At 30.9% G+C, this 16209-nt stretch overlaps 1 pseudogene; it reads left to right on the forward strand.

The window, feature by feature from the left end:
• The first annotated feature begins 683 nt into the window (after window positions 1–683).
• LOC149557809 (UNC93-like protein 1) overlaps window positions 684–16209 on the forward strand; it is a 71551-nt pseudogene continuing 56025 nt past the window's right edge.

The following is a 16209-nucleotide window of genomic DNA, read 5'->3' on the forward strand; positions in this document are numbered from 1 at the left end:
TAATTTACATGCAAAATGACGTGTCCAAAATAGTATATTTTTGTTTGACATGTAGACTAGAGTGATGCTAATGAATTCTAACACCCTTTAATAATTTAGTGCATCCAACATATCACTTTTGATACAAGTGATGGTTATGAAATGACAAAAAGATTCTCAAATTCAAATCACTAAGTCTTATATCTATACCTTGTGTAGTCTCATATTACTTTATATTATACACGTAAAAATACTCCTTTCTTTCAATAAAATGCACATAAAATTTCTTTCATTATTATATTCAAAAATTTATCAAATAAATCCTAATGTTGGACACCCATAGGATTTTGTAATTGGAAGTCCACATCACCTTGCCAAAGATATGTCTCTCAACAAGATGCTACAACTTAACAAGATCTAACTCAATCTAATCCAACTATCACATGATTTTGTATTTATAATTTATATGTATTAGATTTTTCTTGAGTGAGTGCATCATCTATTACATACACCGAACAATACAAGGAAGTCAAAACTCATGTTCAATCTACTAGTTGTGAGATAAGATAGCCTACTTTCATCTTTGTAAAGTCAAAACTACCTTCTTTAGAAATTTTGGCGGTTTCCTTTGTTCTTGGAGATCTTGGGGTTGGTTGTAAAGTCAATGGGGGAGAAGAGTTTTTATTGTTATTATGGAAGTGAAAATGGATGGTATTAAGGAAGGATGTTTTTATCTTTGGCCTTGTTACAATTCATCTTTGGTGCAAGTGGGCTTGATAGGAGTTGTGTGCTTCGTATTCCCAAGAATATTGAGTGCTTACTCATCCCTAGGAGATTGTGGGAAGTTCAACCACAGTATGGATCATTACTAATTCCTAGCCTACTTAAGATAGAAAGGGGATGTATATATCCTTGTTTTGAAGTCTTATCAACTTTGGTAGGGTTGTTGGAGGATTCGTTCCCTTCATTCTAAACTACTCAAGAAATAATCCATCTATAAATGATGGAAGCTACATAGCATTCATGTGCTTCGTGGCCCTTGGAACAAGCCTTACATTGGGTCTACTACATCTCGATAAGCTCAATAGGGATGACGGAAGCAAGGTCACCCTTGTAAATTATTCTGATCTATGGACTGAGACCTAAGAGATTATAAATATTTTTAAAGATAATTATATGATGTTGTTGACCCCTTTTATAAAGCTCTAACTAATGATTCACAAACTCTGAATGGATACATGGGGTTCTACAATGAGTATAGAGTGCAAGAATAGTTGTAGCATTGAAATTTATTCTAAGAAAAATTCATTAATTACATAGTTCCTCATCAACTAGGAGCAAGGTAAACTTTAAGAAAGCCGTCTCCAAAAAAAGATATAAAATATTGGCAAATCTTTCATATTAAAAAAAAAAAACAAAATTATTTCTTTTGGCGAATCTCTCAATTTTTTATTCTAAATATTGTTAATATTGGTGATTATTTTCGAATCATAATTTTTTTGTATAAAATATTGATGAATCTCAATAATAATAGGAAGTTCATTAATCACCATGAAATATTACAAATCAAAATTGAACATTTTTTTACCTCATGGAATATTATGAGGATCATTACATATACTTTAAATCAATAGTGAAGACTAAATATTGGTGATATATCCCTAAAGTAACTAATAATTATGATAATTATTGGTCAGTTCAATTTAATTTATCCAATAATATTATATTTAGGTGACTCAAATCTAATCATGTAATGAATATTATGGCGAATATTTGAGTTTAAATTTTTTAATAAAATAAATTATTGAGCGATTTTAAATATTCTAGAACTAAATTTTATAAAACTATGGCGATTTAGGTTGTATCAAATCTTAAATTATTAGCCAAATCACTAGCCAAAAAATTCTAAAATTAGCCAATTTATGAATATTAGCCACTAAAATATACCTTGACTAGGAGTTTACTACTGTCAGCTATCCCTTGGTTTTTTTGGTGATTCTTCTTTCTATGATTGATGGAATGCTTGAGCAAGAAATCAATGAAGATGGGTTGGAACTACCTGCCAGCAATAATTTTACAATTGAATCTCTTGAAAATATTTTTTCCTAGGTGAATAAATCTTGTATATGTTGGTTAATAATAATACATTTTTTTATTTTAAAGATTCTTAATGTTTTAGACTTCACATAACTAAACATAAATAATGCAATTCCAATTATTTTTCTCATTATTAAAAATTTATGATTATATATATGTCACTATCTTTGGATAGCTTCCAACAAATAATGTACTTTTCTAAAGATATTATATCATCAAACAAAAATAAAGCCTATCAATATCTTGAGTTTGTTTTTGCTTGACTGATCAGAACATCCATTACAATGCAATCTATTAATGTGATCCAAAAACCAATATGCATTGACACTGACAACAGACAAGATAATTAGAACTCATCTTCAATCCACTAACTGGATAACCTGCATTTTTCATCTTGTCCAAATACAAGATGATAAAGTTCCTATAAACTATTTAAGAACATGAATATGCTGCTATTGAAATATTCTTACTAGGTAAGCATAAATTTAATAACTTGCCAGTTAAACAATGTGAATGTGTTGATATTCAATATGAGGACTGGGGGCCTAAACAATGCTTTTAATTTCTTGGTTCAGATTTTGGAAGCTATAGGGGTTGTGTATGTGTTGGACTTGAACAAGAGTATAGAGACACAAAGATTCATTGGCTTGGCATTGTGGCATTATTGGGTAGATCAATTGTGGCCTTAGATGCTTACTGTAATATATTTCAAATAAATTTGCACTAAATTATTTGGACTTCAAGAATTCAAGTTCTACTTTTGCAGGGCCATGTATCCTATATTTCTATTATATATTGATGGATGTAATGTTTGAGAACCTCTTTTATTGGACAATTATAAGTATCAATTTTTATGGCTCTGTATCTTGGGTATGAAAATAATAAGTTTGATTGGGTGTATGGCCTTTTAGGTTTACAAATCTAAAAATGGGATAACCCCATTCTAATCATTGAACATACTTAACAAATTGTGATATTGAAACATCATAGGCTCTGTTAGATCTACTCCTCTCTTGTTACAATTACTTGATCTTATTTTGTTTCATTCTTTTGAAAGTCAGCACTGACAAAGTTATGATTGTTGCAAGTGCAATTCTAATCAATAAATAAGGAGGTAGTTGTATGCTATCTATGTATGTCATGTTTAGCACGTATGCTTTTCTTCTTTTGTTATTATTTAGCATTTTCATTTAATTGTAGGAAACAGAATTTTCAATCTCTTTATATGGGTCTATCATAGATGCCAATAATTTTCCTAAAACTTTTTTTATATCAATTAGTTACAATTATATCATTAATATCAGCTGCTAACATAAGCTACAATCAAATCTAATAGAATTTTTTTTGATTGGCCCTAAATCAAACACATAAGCCACCTTCACAAGGTGCAGGAAGGCATCACAAGGAGAAATATGAAACAAAAAAGAGAAAAATAAAGATCCTTTAGAGTACATTAGTAGTAGCAAATTTCACTAAACTTATGAGGAGAAACTAATTCAAACTTTATAGGCATATCCTCACAGTTGGATGTAGTATTCCATTGTTGAGCAGCTACTGAAATATAAGACAACAATTAAAGATGAATGAGAAAATACTTGTTGTAAACAAAAAATAGATTGTATACACTGTTAAATTCACATATTCATGGATGAATTAGAAAATAGTCAATGCAAGTGAATAACACATCCATTCTTGATATTTACCTCACAAAAACACACATGAATATTACCAATGCCTTAGCTGGAAACCACTTTTGTTATGTCATTGTTTTGATGAACAATAGTAACCCTTCACCATAGAAAAAAGAACTTTAGTTTTACACATTTTACCACAAATGAACCCAACAAATTTTAAATAAGACCTAAAATTCAGCCTTCTGGTACCATTTATTGACTCTTCCTTATCAAAAATTTAGAACAATTAATCTGGATAACTATAAGCTTTGAAAATACATAGTAATTCAGCAGAATTTTTTATTTTGTACACTAATTTGGGATCAAATTTATTTTACACATTTGCTAATCATAATACCCATGAAATATGTTAAATACTTTTTTTTAAAATGTTTATATATTTTGACTTGCTATAGAAATTAGGCTCTAACTGAAAATAATTAGAATTTCAACCTATATTTGAAAAACACTAATAGACTTATGCTCAATGAAATGGGCATGGATCTCAACCTATATTTGACAAGCACTAACTAGCTGATGCTCAATGGAATGGTCATGGTTGCACTATCATTATGGAAATAATTTTACTGGTGATGAAAATTTGATCTTCAAATTCTCAAGTTTATTATCATGGTAAAACAAGCTACTTGGTGAGAAAAGACATCATGGGAAAACAATGTCACCATAAAACATGGATATGTAATCTCAATATGTTTTCTTCCACTATGTTCTTAGTCATGGTAGATGTATGTGGCTTTCATATGCAATGAGATTCTCTATTAGGTTATAACTTGGATGAGATTTTTGTAGAAAAGAAAATAGCTACAACAACTAGATTCACAGGTAATCAATAGTTGAAGTACAGACACATACATTGAATAGACATCATACTACACATGCTCTGATTGAACAGTGAATACTTTATTTTTTACAATAGAGAGTCCATATTTTATTAATAGTTGATGCTCTCTCACCAATTCAAAATAACATATCTCTATTATAAGTCTATAACCATCATAAAATTTCATCATATCGTAGGCAAACTACATATTTGATTTCTGAATAAGTTTTAAAAATCATACCCAAACTACTACAAAACAAGCTTTATTGGTGAAGACTAGCAATGAATGATGCATGTGTTATTCCCCATTGTTTGTTGAAAACTATGGACTAAATTAAACTCCCCTAAATATATGCACAAAATCATAAATAAAAATTAAATACCATTAATTTTGTGAGTGAATAATTTCATGGTTTTCTATATCTCATTGACAACAACATCATTATTAGCTTATATGATGGAATTGGAGTTAAGTATCGATTCTCTACAATTTTGGATTGCCTAAATGTTGCACAACCAATCCCAGTTCCAAAACCTGGTAAAATCTTTTAAAAAGAATTAAAATGGTATTGGTTGCCTCATTCTAGAAATTAATTCAAGGGTTTCTCACAATTCCTCTTCCTACTAATATGGTCTTCTTTTTCCCAGTGGAAATTTGGGTTCCCATTTATATAAAGCCCCAAAATTTGTGCAAATTTTTTTCCAGATCACATTTTTTTATCCATGGTTTTTTGGGATTGATATTTCTCTTGATTGATTACTCATATCACTCTTGACTTGAGGTGAAGATGAGGTCAATTCTACACATTGAAGAAGGGCAGTTTGGGAATGAGATAGATTCCAAATTCTGGGAAGTGTGTGTAAAGCATGGAATTGATCCAACTAGGAGATGCCATGGGACAAATGATTTGTAGCTAGAGAGAGTGAGTGTGTACTACAATGAGATGAATAGTGACAACTGATTTGTAGCTAGAGAGAGTGAGTGTGTACTACAATGACATGAATAGTGGGAAATTTGTTCCTTGGACCATGCCAATGAATCTAGAGTCAAATGCCATTGATAGTGTGAGGTTGGACTTTTACGACAAGATCTTGATGCAGGAGCATCTTGCATGGGAAAAATAAATTTTAAAAAAATTATTAAAAAAGAAAAAAAAATTGTAGGAGAGAGAAAGTGATGAAAGTAGAAAGAAAATAATTTAAAATAGAAAAATAAGAAAAAAGGAGAAAAGAGAAATTTTTATTTTCAAGGTGCATAGGTGGCATAAATAGAAAAATAATAAAAATAGTTGTTATTCCATTAATCGAGGTGTGTAGGTGGCATCTTAAGAAGTTTGTGGAAAGTTCCTTAAATCATGCATTTAATATTTGTTGTGATCTACAAAAGAAATGTAATTTTCTAATTGGGCCACATGGTGGTGCTTAGTTTTATTTAGGTGGAAATTCTAGAAGGTTGTCGATATTGTAGAAGGTTGTGGATATTCTAGAATGTTGTGGATAAATCATGTATTGGGTGGTAAGTTCCTTTTTAAGGAAGGTTTATGTTCATTTGTAATGAAGCTCTTCAAATGCAATCTCTTGTAAGGAAGCTCTCAAGGTGTAGCTCTTCAAGTAGAAGTTTGAGAAGTAGAAGTTTGGAAAGTAGAAGCTCTTCGAGTATAACCTCTTGAAGGATAGGCTCTTCTTGTAGAAGCTCTTAGTGAGAAATCTCTCTTATATTGTAAGAGTTTGGAGTTTTTCCATTTGGAGAATATTGTAATGAATTGCAAGTATTAATGGATGCCTTATGAAGCATTTTTGTCATCTCTTTGTATCCATCTTGTTGTGATATTGGTTGTGAGTTGGTACGGGTGGTGTGGCCCTACATTAGTGGTATCAGACTATACCTACATTAGTGGTATCAGAGCAGGAGTTCCTGAGCGTGTGGACAGATCACCAAATGTGAGGCAGTTTGCACTAGGACCTTGAGTTGGGTGAAGTTTGTCAAGAAGTTCTTGATTGTGTAGACAGATCGCCGACTATGAGGCAGTTTGCACAAGGCTCTTGTGTTGCACAAGATTTTTCTTCTAAAGACTTGAGTATGGAGAAGAGAAAGAAGAAGATGACTTTTGTGATTGGATGGATTCTAAGGATTCCTCGACTACAGAAAACTAGGGCAAGAAATCAAGATGCATTGCTAGTTGACTTACAGAAGCAAGTGAATGAATTAAAGCTAAGTTACAAAAATGAACAGCGCATTACCAGAAAAGAGATGTTGATAATTCCTTGGATGCGAAAAAGATAGAAGATCCAGTGGAGTATCATACATGTGATACAAAAGAAGAGCAAGCAGATGAAGAGGAAATTATTTGTGAACCAAAAGTTGAAGAAGATGAAAGAGAAGAGGAAGAACATGAAGATAACCATATTTGTGTGCCAAAAGTAGATCAAGATGATTTGAAGATTGCAAAAATGGAGGAAACATATAGTGCCTTAGTTGGAGATCAAGCAAGTGAAGAAGTTACATACATTGTTGACGGCATGAAAGAGGCAAGCAAAGATGACTATGTCAAGGAGGTAAATTCTTATGAATCATGGGATGTTGTCTTTGAGATGAGTTTAAAAGATATTGATGATGGTTTGCATGAGGATCTTGTTAGTGATGTGTGGTATGCAAAGAAAGATTGGTATGGTGTTGTTGGGTTTATTATAGGTGTGATTAATTCAACAAGATTGGATGAGGATGAGATTTATACTTGGACAAAGTTCATTGCAAAGGAGAAATTTCAGCAACAAACACTTGTTCTGACTAGGTGTTGGAAAAGAAGAAAGAAGGAAATATATCGGCACCGGATACTTGTTCCAGCTATGTGTTGGAGGAAGAGGAAAAATGAATTTGTTAGCAATGGCTACTTCATTTTGTGAATCTATACTCACAAAAATTTTCCTACCATGGGAGTCAGATGCAGGAGCATCATGCATCAGGAAAAAAAAAAAAATGTGGAATCCTTTAGTGAAGATGAAGATGGTTGTATATCTGTCTTTTGGCGTCAAAGTCTGGGACACACTTTTCTATCTACTAGGGGAGTCTAATGCAGGAGCATCTTGCATAAGAAAATTAAATTTATAAATATTTTTTTTTAAAAAAAATTGTGGAGGAGAGAGAAAGTGACGAAAATAGAAAGAAAATAATAAAAAATAGAAAAATAGGAAAAAAGGATAAAAGAAGAATTTTTATTTTCAAGGTGCATAGGTGGCATAAATAGAAAAATAATAAAAATAGTTGTTATTCCATTAATCCAGGTGTGTAGGTGGCATCTTAAGAAGTTTGTGGAAAGTTCCTTAAATCATGCATTTAATATTTGTTGTGATCTACAAAAGAAATGTAATTTTTTAATTGGGCCACATGGTGGTGCTTAGTTGTATTTAAGTGGAAATTCTAGAAGGTTGTGCATATTGTAGAAGGTTGTGGATATTCTAGAATGTTGTGGATAAATCATGTATGGGGTGGTAAGTACCTATTTAAGGAAGGCTTATGTTCATTTATAATGAAGCTCTTCAAATGTAATCTCTTGTAAGGAAGCTCTCAAGGTGTAGCTCTTCAAGTAGAAGCTTGAGAAGTAGAAGTTTGGGAAGTAGAAGCTCTTCGAATATAACCTCTTGAAGGATAGGCTCTTCTTGTAGAAGCTCTTAGTGAGCAATCTCTCTTATATTATAAGAGTTTGGACTTTTTCCATTTGGAGAATATTGTAATGAATTGCGAGTATCAATGGATGCTTTATGAAGCATTTTTGTCATCTCTTTGTATCCATCTTGTTGTGATATTGGTTGTGAGTTGGTACGGGTGGTGTGGCCTTACATCAGTGGTATCAGACTATACCTACATCAGATGTAGGGCCACCACCCTTACCAACTCACAACCAAAAATGCATCAGATCTTCAGGAAACAAAGTTTGAGATTCTATGTATCAGTTATTATTTCTTCCTTGGAGATGACACATTCATCTCCTTGTCATCCATATGTAACATTCTTGTATGGATTCATTGAAGGGCATAGGGTCCTATCCTACCAGGGCCATCTATTTACTAAGTCATTTTAGTTGGAGGGTTTTGACATTTGTTAGAAATTGTGAAAATAAATATAAATCCAAAATCTATTGAAAGGGTTAGATTAGACAACAGGAAATGAAATTGGCATAATAACAATATAAGACCAATTTATGATGTAAATTCTCAAAGGCATAATAACATCAATATTTCCTAATATGTTGTATGATATATTTTATATATATCTGAGATATGAATACAAAGAGCTAACCTATTTATATAGGCATGACCTAGGAGCAAGCTTGGACAAGATTGAGACAAGTGTCTCAACTTGGAGGAAGTAGAGCCCTCATGGACTCAACAACCTACCATCCACCTAAAATCTATAAGGGTGGTGTCTAAATTAGAGTTAACCACATGTGAAATTTTAGGAGTAATTATAGCCAAAGGGATAACTCAATGATATCATCCTAATAATAATATCCAAAATATATAATTCCTCTTAATTTATGAGTTCACCTAAGTAAACTTAATAGAAGAGTGAAATGGGAAAGATCCATTTACTCTAACACCTCTCCTTAAGTGTGACGAGTCCTGGCAACAAAGCCATGTTAGGCACCTATGTACAACTAAAAATATGCAATCTCTCAAAAAGAGGAGAAAGAGGGAAAACCACATGGGAAAAACCCTCTCCCAAAAAGCGAGAATTGAGAAGACAAGATGCATAAATGGAAGGTATAATCAAGACCCCCCCATTGTGACATACATAATGCATATACTATCGATAAGTATGAGAAGAAGAGAGACATAACAACCCTTCTTCAATGTGGAATGTCGACCAGTAGTAGATGCTCCAAGTTCAATATAGAAATTGTGCCATGACTGAATAACAATATTCCTCCCTTTAAGAAGAAATAAAACTAAAGGTGCATTAATGAAGCCTCCCCAATCTGAAAGAAGAAACCTCAAAAAGTATGGAATTGCTAGAATGTGCTCAAGTGTCCCCATGTCAAGGTTGAAAGAAGATGTCATGAACCAATTAAGATCAACCCTAATAGAAGAAGGTAACAAGCAAGCAGACATTGGTAACTAATCCATGTGAGAATCTGTACTTGGGCACTTTGCTTAAAAGGACAAGACGCGATCAACTAAGGATGAATTTAGGACGTGTTGTAAATAATCAAGAATCTTCTTTGAAGGTAACATGATATCCTCTAATTGTTGTACTAATTCACATGAAGATAAAGTGATCTCCTCCAACTGTTGTACTAATTCATATGAACCCATGGCTGTATGAATGTAAGAATCATCTGGAATACTAGTAGAAATAATATCAATAGAAGGAGAAGGAATGGCTGACTCAGGAACTTCATCACATGTAAGAATTCCCAAGTTCGAGTAGCCAAAGTTCTCCTCAATACGTGAATCAACACTAGAAGTGTGATCAGAATATGCTAAAGAGTTACTATCATCATCAAGAGAAAAGTCTTCAAGTTAGTCTATCTAAGATTCATGATCAACCACTCTTGTAGCAATGATCTCTCCAGAATTCCACAATCCACTTTTTGACAATTTTGACACTAAAATCAATATTTTTGAAACAAACCTTACATTCAAGTGACTATATCTCTAAAATTATGAATAATTTTAAGATGACATAAACTAGTGATTTCTAGTACTCTATTCCTACTTTGTAACCACATTTTTTAATTTAAAAAAATAAATTATTTAAGTCAATTTTTTCTTCTGCTCTGAAAAGTGGTACATATTAAAAATAAATATTTTTAAAGAGTGATAGTTCGCTTGACACACATAACTTTTTTTCTAGAAATGATAATGAGGTAATTCTTTCGGCATTGGATTGGTAACATCAATATCTAGAGGATTCATTTGGTTTGATTCAATTTGGCTGAATATTGTATAGTTTATGAAGTTTTGAAGTGACATCAATTGTAATTTAGACATATGTTCATTTTGACACAAATTACATGAACTCAATTTATCATAAATCTATTTATTTTCTAATAGAAAGCTATCTCAATAACCTATTTCCCAGATATTTTTCAAATTTTTTTGACCTAGTTTACTAATTTTCCTAAAGTGTCGAAGTCAGTTGATGTTCAATTGGTAATGAACCTATAATGAGTTAAACTCATATTTGAAAGTTTTAATGAATACAATATGTATTACAATTATAGTCACTGGAAAACTTGCTTTGAGTAGTACAAATTGGCATTTTTTATTTTACAATAGGAGATCATTCATTATCAATTTTGGATGTCAAAAGAGCCAATTTAATTTTCTTTCCAGAAAAGAGGGTGAAAAGTTTATAAACTAACATGTTCGCATGAACATGATGTTCGCACGAACATATAGAACATGTTCGTGCGAACATATGTTTAGGCAAACATACGTGGCTAAAATTTCTATCCCCTAAAAACTTAATTTGACATGTTCGGGAAAACATGTAAAATAATTTGTGTTCATTTGAACATGTCAAAAAAACATAAATCATGACATAACATGCAAACAAGACAAAATATTGATAGTGAAGCCAAATGTTTTAAAGTTGCTGCAAAAATTTTATAAAGTTACTGCATTAATTTATTAAGGCAAGGTTAAATTTTTTATTTTTATGACTTTTTGATGGAAAACAAGAAAGGAACGCATATTCAAGGAAGAGATTTGATGAAGTATAACAAAGAAATCTTCAAAAGACTATGGCACGTTATCATCAAATTAAACAAGGTCTTTAATTATATATATTAAATTTATTTATTTTTATGGTCTTGAATTTAATTATTTTTCAATCTTATTTTTTATCTAATTTGATTTATTTATAAATTTGTTGCAAACAATCAACAAGGTGAAGGAAATATTGAAGAAGGCTCAACAGAGGTAGAAGAAGTGCATATGGGAGAAGGCTTAGGAACACTCCCTATGGAATCTCAAAAAATGATATTGAAGAAGGTTCAAGATCACTCCCTATAGAGTTTCAAATAAAAGAAGTTGGAGAAGGGTCAGAATCTTTTCCTGGAGAATCTCAAACAATGAATGTTGGAGAAGGTTCAAGATTGCTCCCTATAGAAATTTTAGTAATAGAAGTCAGAGATTAGGATCAAGTGTAGGAATTAGTATGGATGAACTCATTAATATTTCCCAATCTATAAAGAATGCTATTTCTCATAAAAATTTAGATCATTTACTTAAAATGGATGTGGATAAATTGAGAAGACTTGTAGCTACTATTCAACCATTAAGTTTGTCTAAGAAAAGGTCAATGAATAAGAAGATAAGATAAATTATGACTAAATTTGATAACACTGAAACACTTGAACAAGCTCAATTGCTTTCACTTTTCCTTACACAAAAGAAGTTGTAAGAGGCATTGAAATTTTTACGTGTAGATGCAACATCAAAGAATAGAAGATTTTCTAACATGCAAACTGATGTGATTGAAAATGTTAAACAAGGTTTGAGAAACATAGGAAAACAGTCTCAAACTAAAGATAAGTCCATGGCAAGAAAAGTGATGTTGATGTCTGTTGTAAATAATAATATAACCCAAAATATATAAATATCTTCAATTTTATCTAAAATGGGTTTTAGTAGGAAAACAATGAGAGAATATGTTAAGAGAAGATTAATTCTAGATGACAATACTATGAAAGGCAATTGGGCAATCATGTGTAGAGCACCTCGTTCTGATAGGATTAAAGAGGGATTAAAAAATTTAGTCATATCATTTTGAATTGATAACACTCATCCTTCATCAAATAGTAGAGATGTTATCAGGCATAGGATTGCATCTGGTGAATATGAACATCATACAAAACATTGGTTGGACACAACACAACATGAGTTATATGTGTCATTTTGTAGTGAACATCCTAATGTAAAAGTTGGGCAAACATTATTTGAAAAATTGAAGCCATACTTTGTGAGGTCAAACAAAGTATTTGAAACATATTTTTGTCGTCATCATATTGAGTTTGATCTCCACTATCAAGTATTTTGAAAGTTTGTAGAAAGATACATATGGTTTTCATGTTGCTCCCTGAGTTTATATCATCCATTCTATGTGAAAAAATAGATGATCGAGCGGGTCAAATAAATTACATCAAAAGATTATGTGAAACATGTGGTGAATTAGCTCTATTTCCTTTGGAAATTGAAAATATTGATGTAACAAAAAAAATGAATTGCAAAAGTTACAAGTATGTGAAGAATGAAACAATGTTGGGGAAAGAGACAAAAAGGTTGGAATATGTTGAAGAGGAGTCACCTATTGTAACATTTATGGACATATTTAAGAATTTGATTCAACCTTATATTCATTACGCATTTTTTGCAAAGTGGCAAGCACAACAATTTCAAACTTTGAGAGATAATTTTCCACATGGATTGTATTAGTTGATTTTGCAAAGAACTATTCCTTTGTTCATCAGAAAGCAATTCAATCAGATTATTTCTTTTCTAAGAAGGTCACTATTATGGTACATGTTTGTTATAGACATGTACAGTTAGATTTGGGTGGTGTTTAGAGTACAATTCAAGCATGAGTAATTAAAAAGAAATATCACTTTTATATAAGTGATGATAAAGAACATGAAATTCACTATGTAGAACATTGCTTCAATATGTTCTTTTCTTATTTGAAAGAAAGAGACATAAATGTTGATAAATATTATGTTTGGTCTGATGGATGTGACTTATATTTTAAATCTTTGGTTTGATGGATGTGTTGTATAGTTTAAATCATCTAGACCATTTTATGCATTATGTAGATATTATCTTAATGAGAATATAAAACACACATGCAATTTGTTTGAGAGTGGCCATGGAAAAGGTGAACATGATGGTGCTAGAGCTTGCATCAAATGTGCTCTATGAAAGTATCAAATGAATTATCAGGGAGTTCATATAAATGATGCACATGATGTTATTGAATGGTGTAAGACACATTTTTCACCAAATGAGGTCGGGACATCATCAACAACAAGTCAACAAGTACCATGTAGAGTCATTTGGGAGATAATAGGTATGGATGTATACATTTGTTTAAATTTGATGCAATTAATTTTTAAATTTTTATTTTTAAGTTTTATCTTTCAATTTGTTGAAGTTTAAATTTAATTTGTCCATATTTTCAATTTAATGAACTTTCAAGTGTTAATAGAAAAAACATGCATGGTTGCAAGGGGATAGAAAAGACACATTCAGTCATGAGTACAGATAATTGCAATTGTGCACTGAAGACAAGAGAATACTAATGTTTTTGTGATAATTGCATTGATGAAGACAATCAAGAATGCATCAATCAAACACATGGATATACAAGTGCATGGATTTTGGTGCCACTTGATGTTACTAGTACATTTGATAAAGATGGTGAAAATTTTGATGATATTCCATTAATTTCTTATGATTATAATCATATCTTTGGATTGGTAAAAGTGGGTAAGTATTATAAAAATTAATCTCAACTTATCACTTAATCTTAATTTGTTATTTAATTGTCAATGAACTGTCTTATATATATTGTACACATGTATGTATACTTGTTATGGATGAGATGTCTTTGCAGTGATTGTTGAGCCTAGAAATCATAAAGGTGACATCACTTATTATTTATTGCAATGTACTGCAGAGAGGACAAAGTTATATGATCCTGAAGAAAGTGATGAAATGTTGTTCCCCATAGGTATTATACATACATGTTTGCATGTACATATATGAATTTATATATATCTAGGTAACTTTATATCTATCAAATTTTAAAATATTTAAATTTGTGGTGCAAGTTTTGTTTTGATATAGGGAACATGTTTGAAGCATTATTTCAATGATGATATATATGTTCATGTAGTGATTCTAGTTATATCATGATGTTAGTTAGATGAACTATTTTTATGTTGTTTCTATGGATACTTACCCCATACTTGCACATGTATAGTGTGTGTGTGTGTTTTCTTTATGTTTGACATTTTTGATGTGGTTGAGGAAGGGAGTCATAATCGCCTACTAGTCAGGATCTACATGATGAACCACGTCCTGCCATTGTCTGTTTAGTTAGAATATTGTGTTTATACATGCATGGATTTTATGCAGATTGCAAGTACTGGGTATCGACTTCCCTAAATTGCTAGGATGAGTGTACCCTATCGCAGTATTTCAATGGTATAAGTGGGGAGATAACTCTTGAGTCTAAATCCTAAACCCTAAGCCAATTGTCTTAGAAAATAGGACAAGTATCTGAGTTAGTTTCACCTTTTCGAATTCATCAAGTGACATGAATTCGTGACTTTGACCCTAGAGTTTGACTTTGTTCTTTATCTTCAGTTGAGTTGTCATTTTTGGTTTTGTGGGTCTGTGATGATTTTCTATTATAATTAAATCAAATTAAAAGATAATTTAATGAAAATTTTATAAAGAAATTTAATATTTAATAATATTTAATTAATTAAGAAATTAATTAAATAAAGGAATAAAACTTAAAGATTTTAATTAAAGTTCTAATTTAGGTGTATTTATATTTATTTAATTTAATTATTATTATTTAGGAGTTTTATTTTAATAATAAACTCTAAATAATATTATTAGTTGAATTAATAAATATATTATTAAAACTTCTAGTAATTAATAAGAGACAGTAAATAATTATTTAATAAATTTTATTTTAATTAAAGTGTATGCATGAAATTAAAACATAATAAATTAATTAAAGAGAGAAAGCTAATTATTTAAATAAAGATATTTTGTAATTAAATATCCAAAAGAGTTGTGCATGAAAAGGTAAAAGGTAATAAAGTTATAAACAGTAATTGATCAACGAGTTCCCTATCATGATTGCACAATCAGAGCCCCAAATTTAGAAAGAACTCTTTATCAAAGATCTAGAGCTCATTTCACAATTACACAGGTTTTAGAGGAGCAATTTCCAAGAAAGAAGATTTTCAAAGAACTGGGATTTGGAGAAGCGATTTTGGGAGAAGGAAGTTTTTAGAAGAATGGGTTTTTTTCTCATGTTCTTCATGCAATTGTGTGTTTATGTGTTTGTGTGTTAGCGTCAGATTCAGGTAGAATTTTGTGTTTGATTTGCGCAATAAGATTTCCATTTTCCATTCTTCGAAATATTGTCTTCTTCGTGTCTGGATAAATATGATTTTAGAGTTATACATTCAATTGAAACCCTCGTGATAAATTTTATTTGTTCTTTGTTTGAGTTTGGAATCTGAAACCCTTGTTTGATAAAATCGATTTTTGTTCCTGAAATTGTCTATGATTTATAATTGAAATCCTCATGTTAAAATTATTGCTCTTCATTTTCAAAAGCATCTGTAATGAATGGAGGAATTGAGACCCTTGTTGTTAATTTGAAGTTTCTATTTTTAGCAAGTTTCAATTTTTAAAAATTTTATATTTTTAGTAAGTTTCTACTTTTGAAAAATTTCCATTTTTAGTACATTTCTATTTTTGGAAAGTTTCCATTTTTAGTAAGTTTCATTTTTTTGAAAAGTTCCCATTTTTAGTAAGTTCCCATTTTTGGAAAGTTTCTATTTTAGCAAATTTCCATTTTTCAAAAGTTTATGT

Source organism: Cupressus sempervirens, chromosome 5, assembly GCF_028749045.1.
Source record: "Cupressus sempervirens isolate cs-2001-9-10 chromosome 5, ASM2874904v1, whole genome shotgun sequence".
Classification (NCBI taxonomy): domain Eukaryota; kingdom Viridiplantae; phylum Streptophyta; class Pinopsida; order Cupressales; family Cupressaceae; genus Cupressus; species Cupressus sempervirens.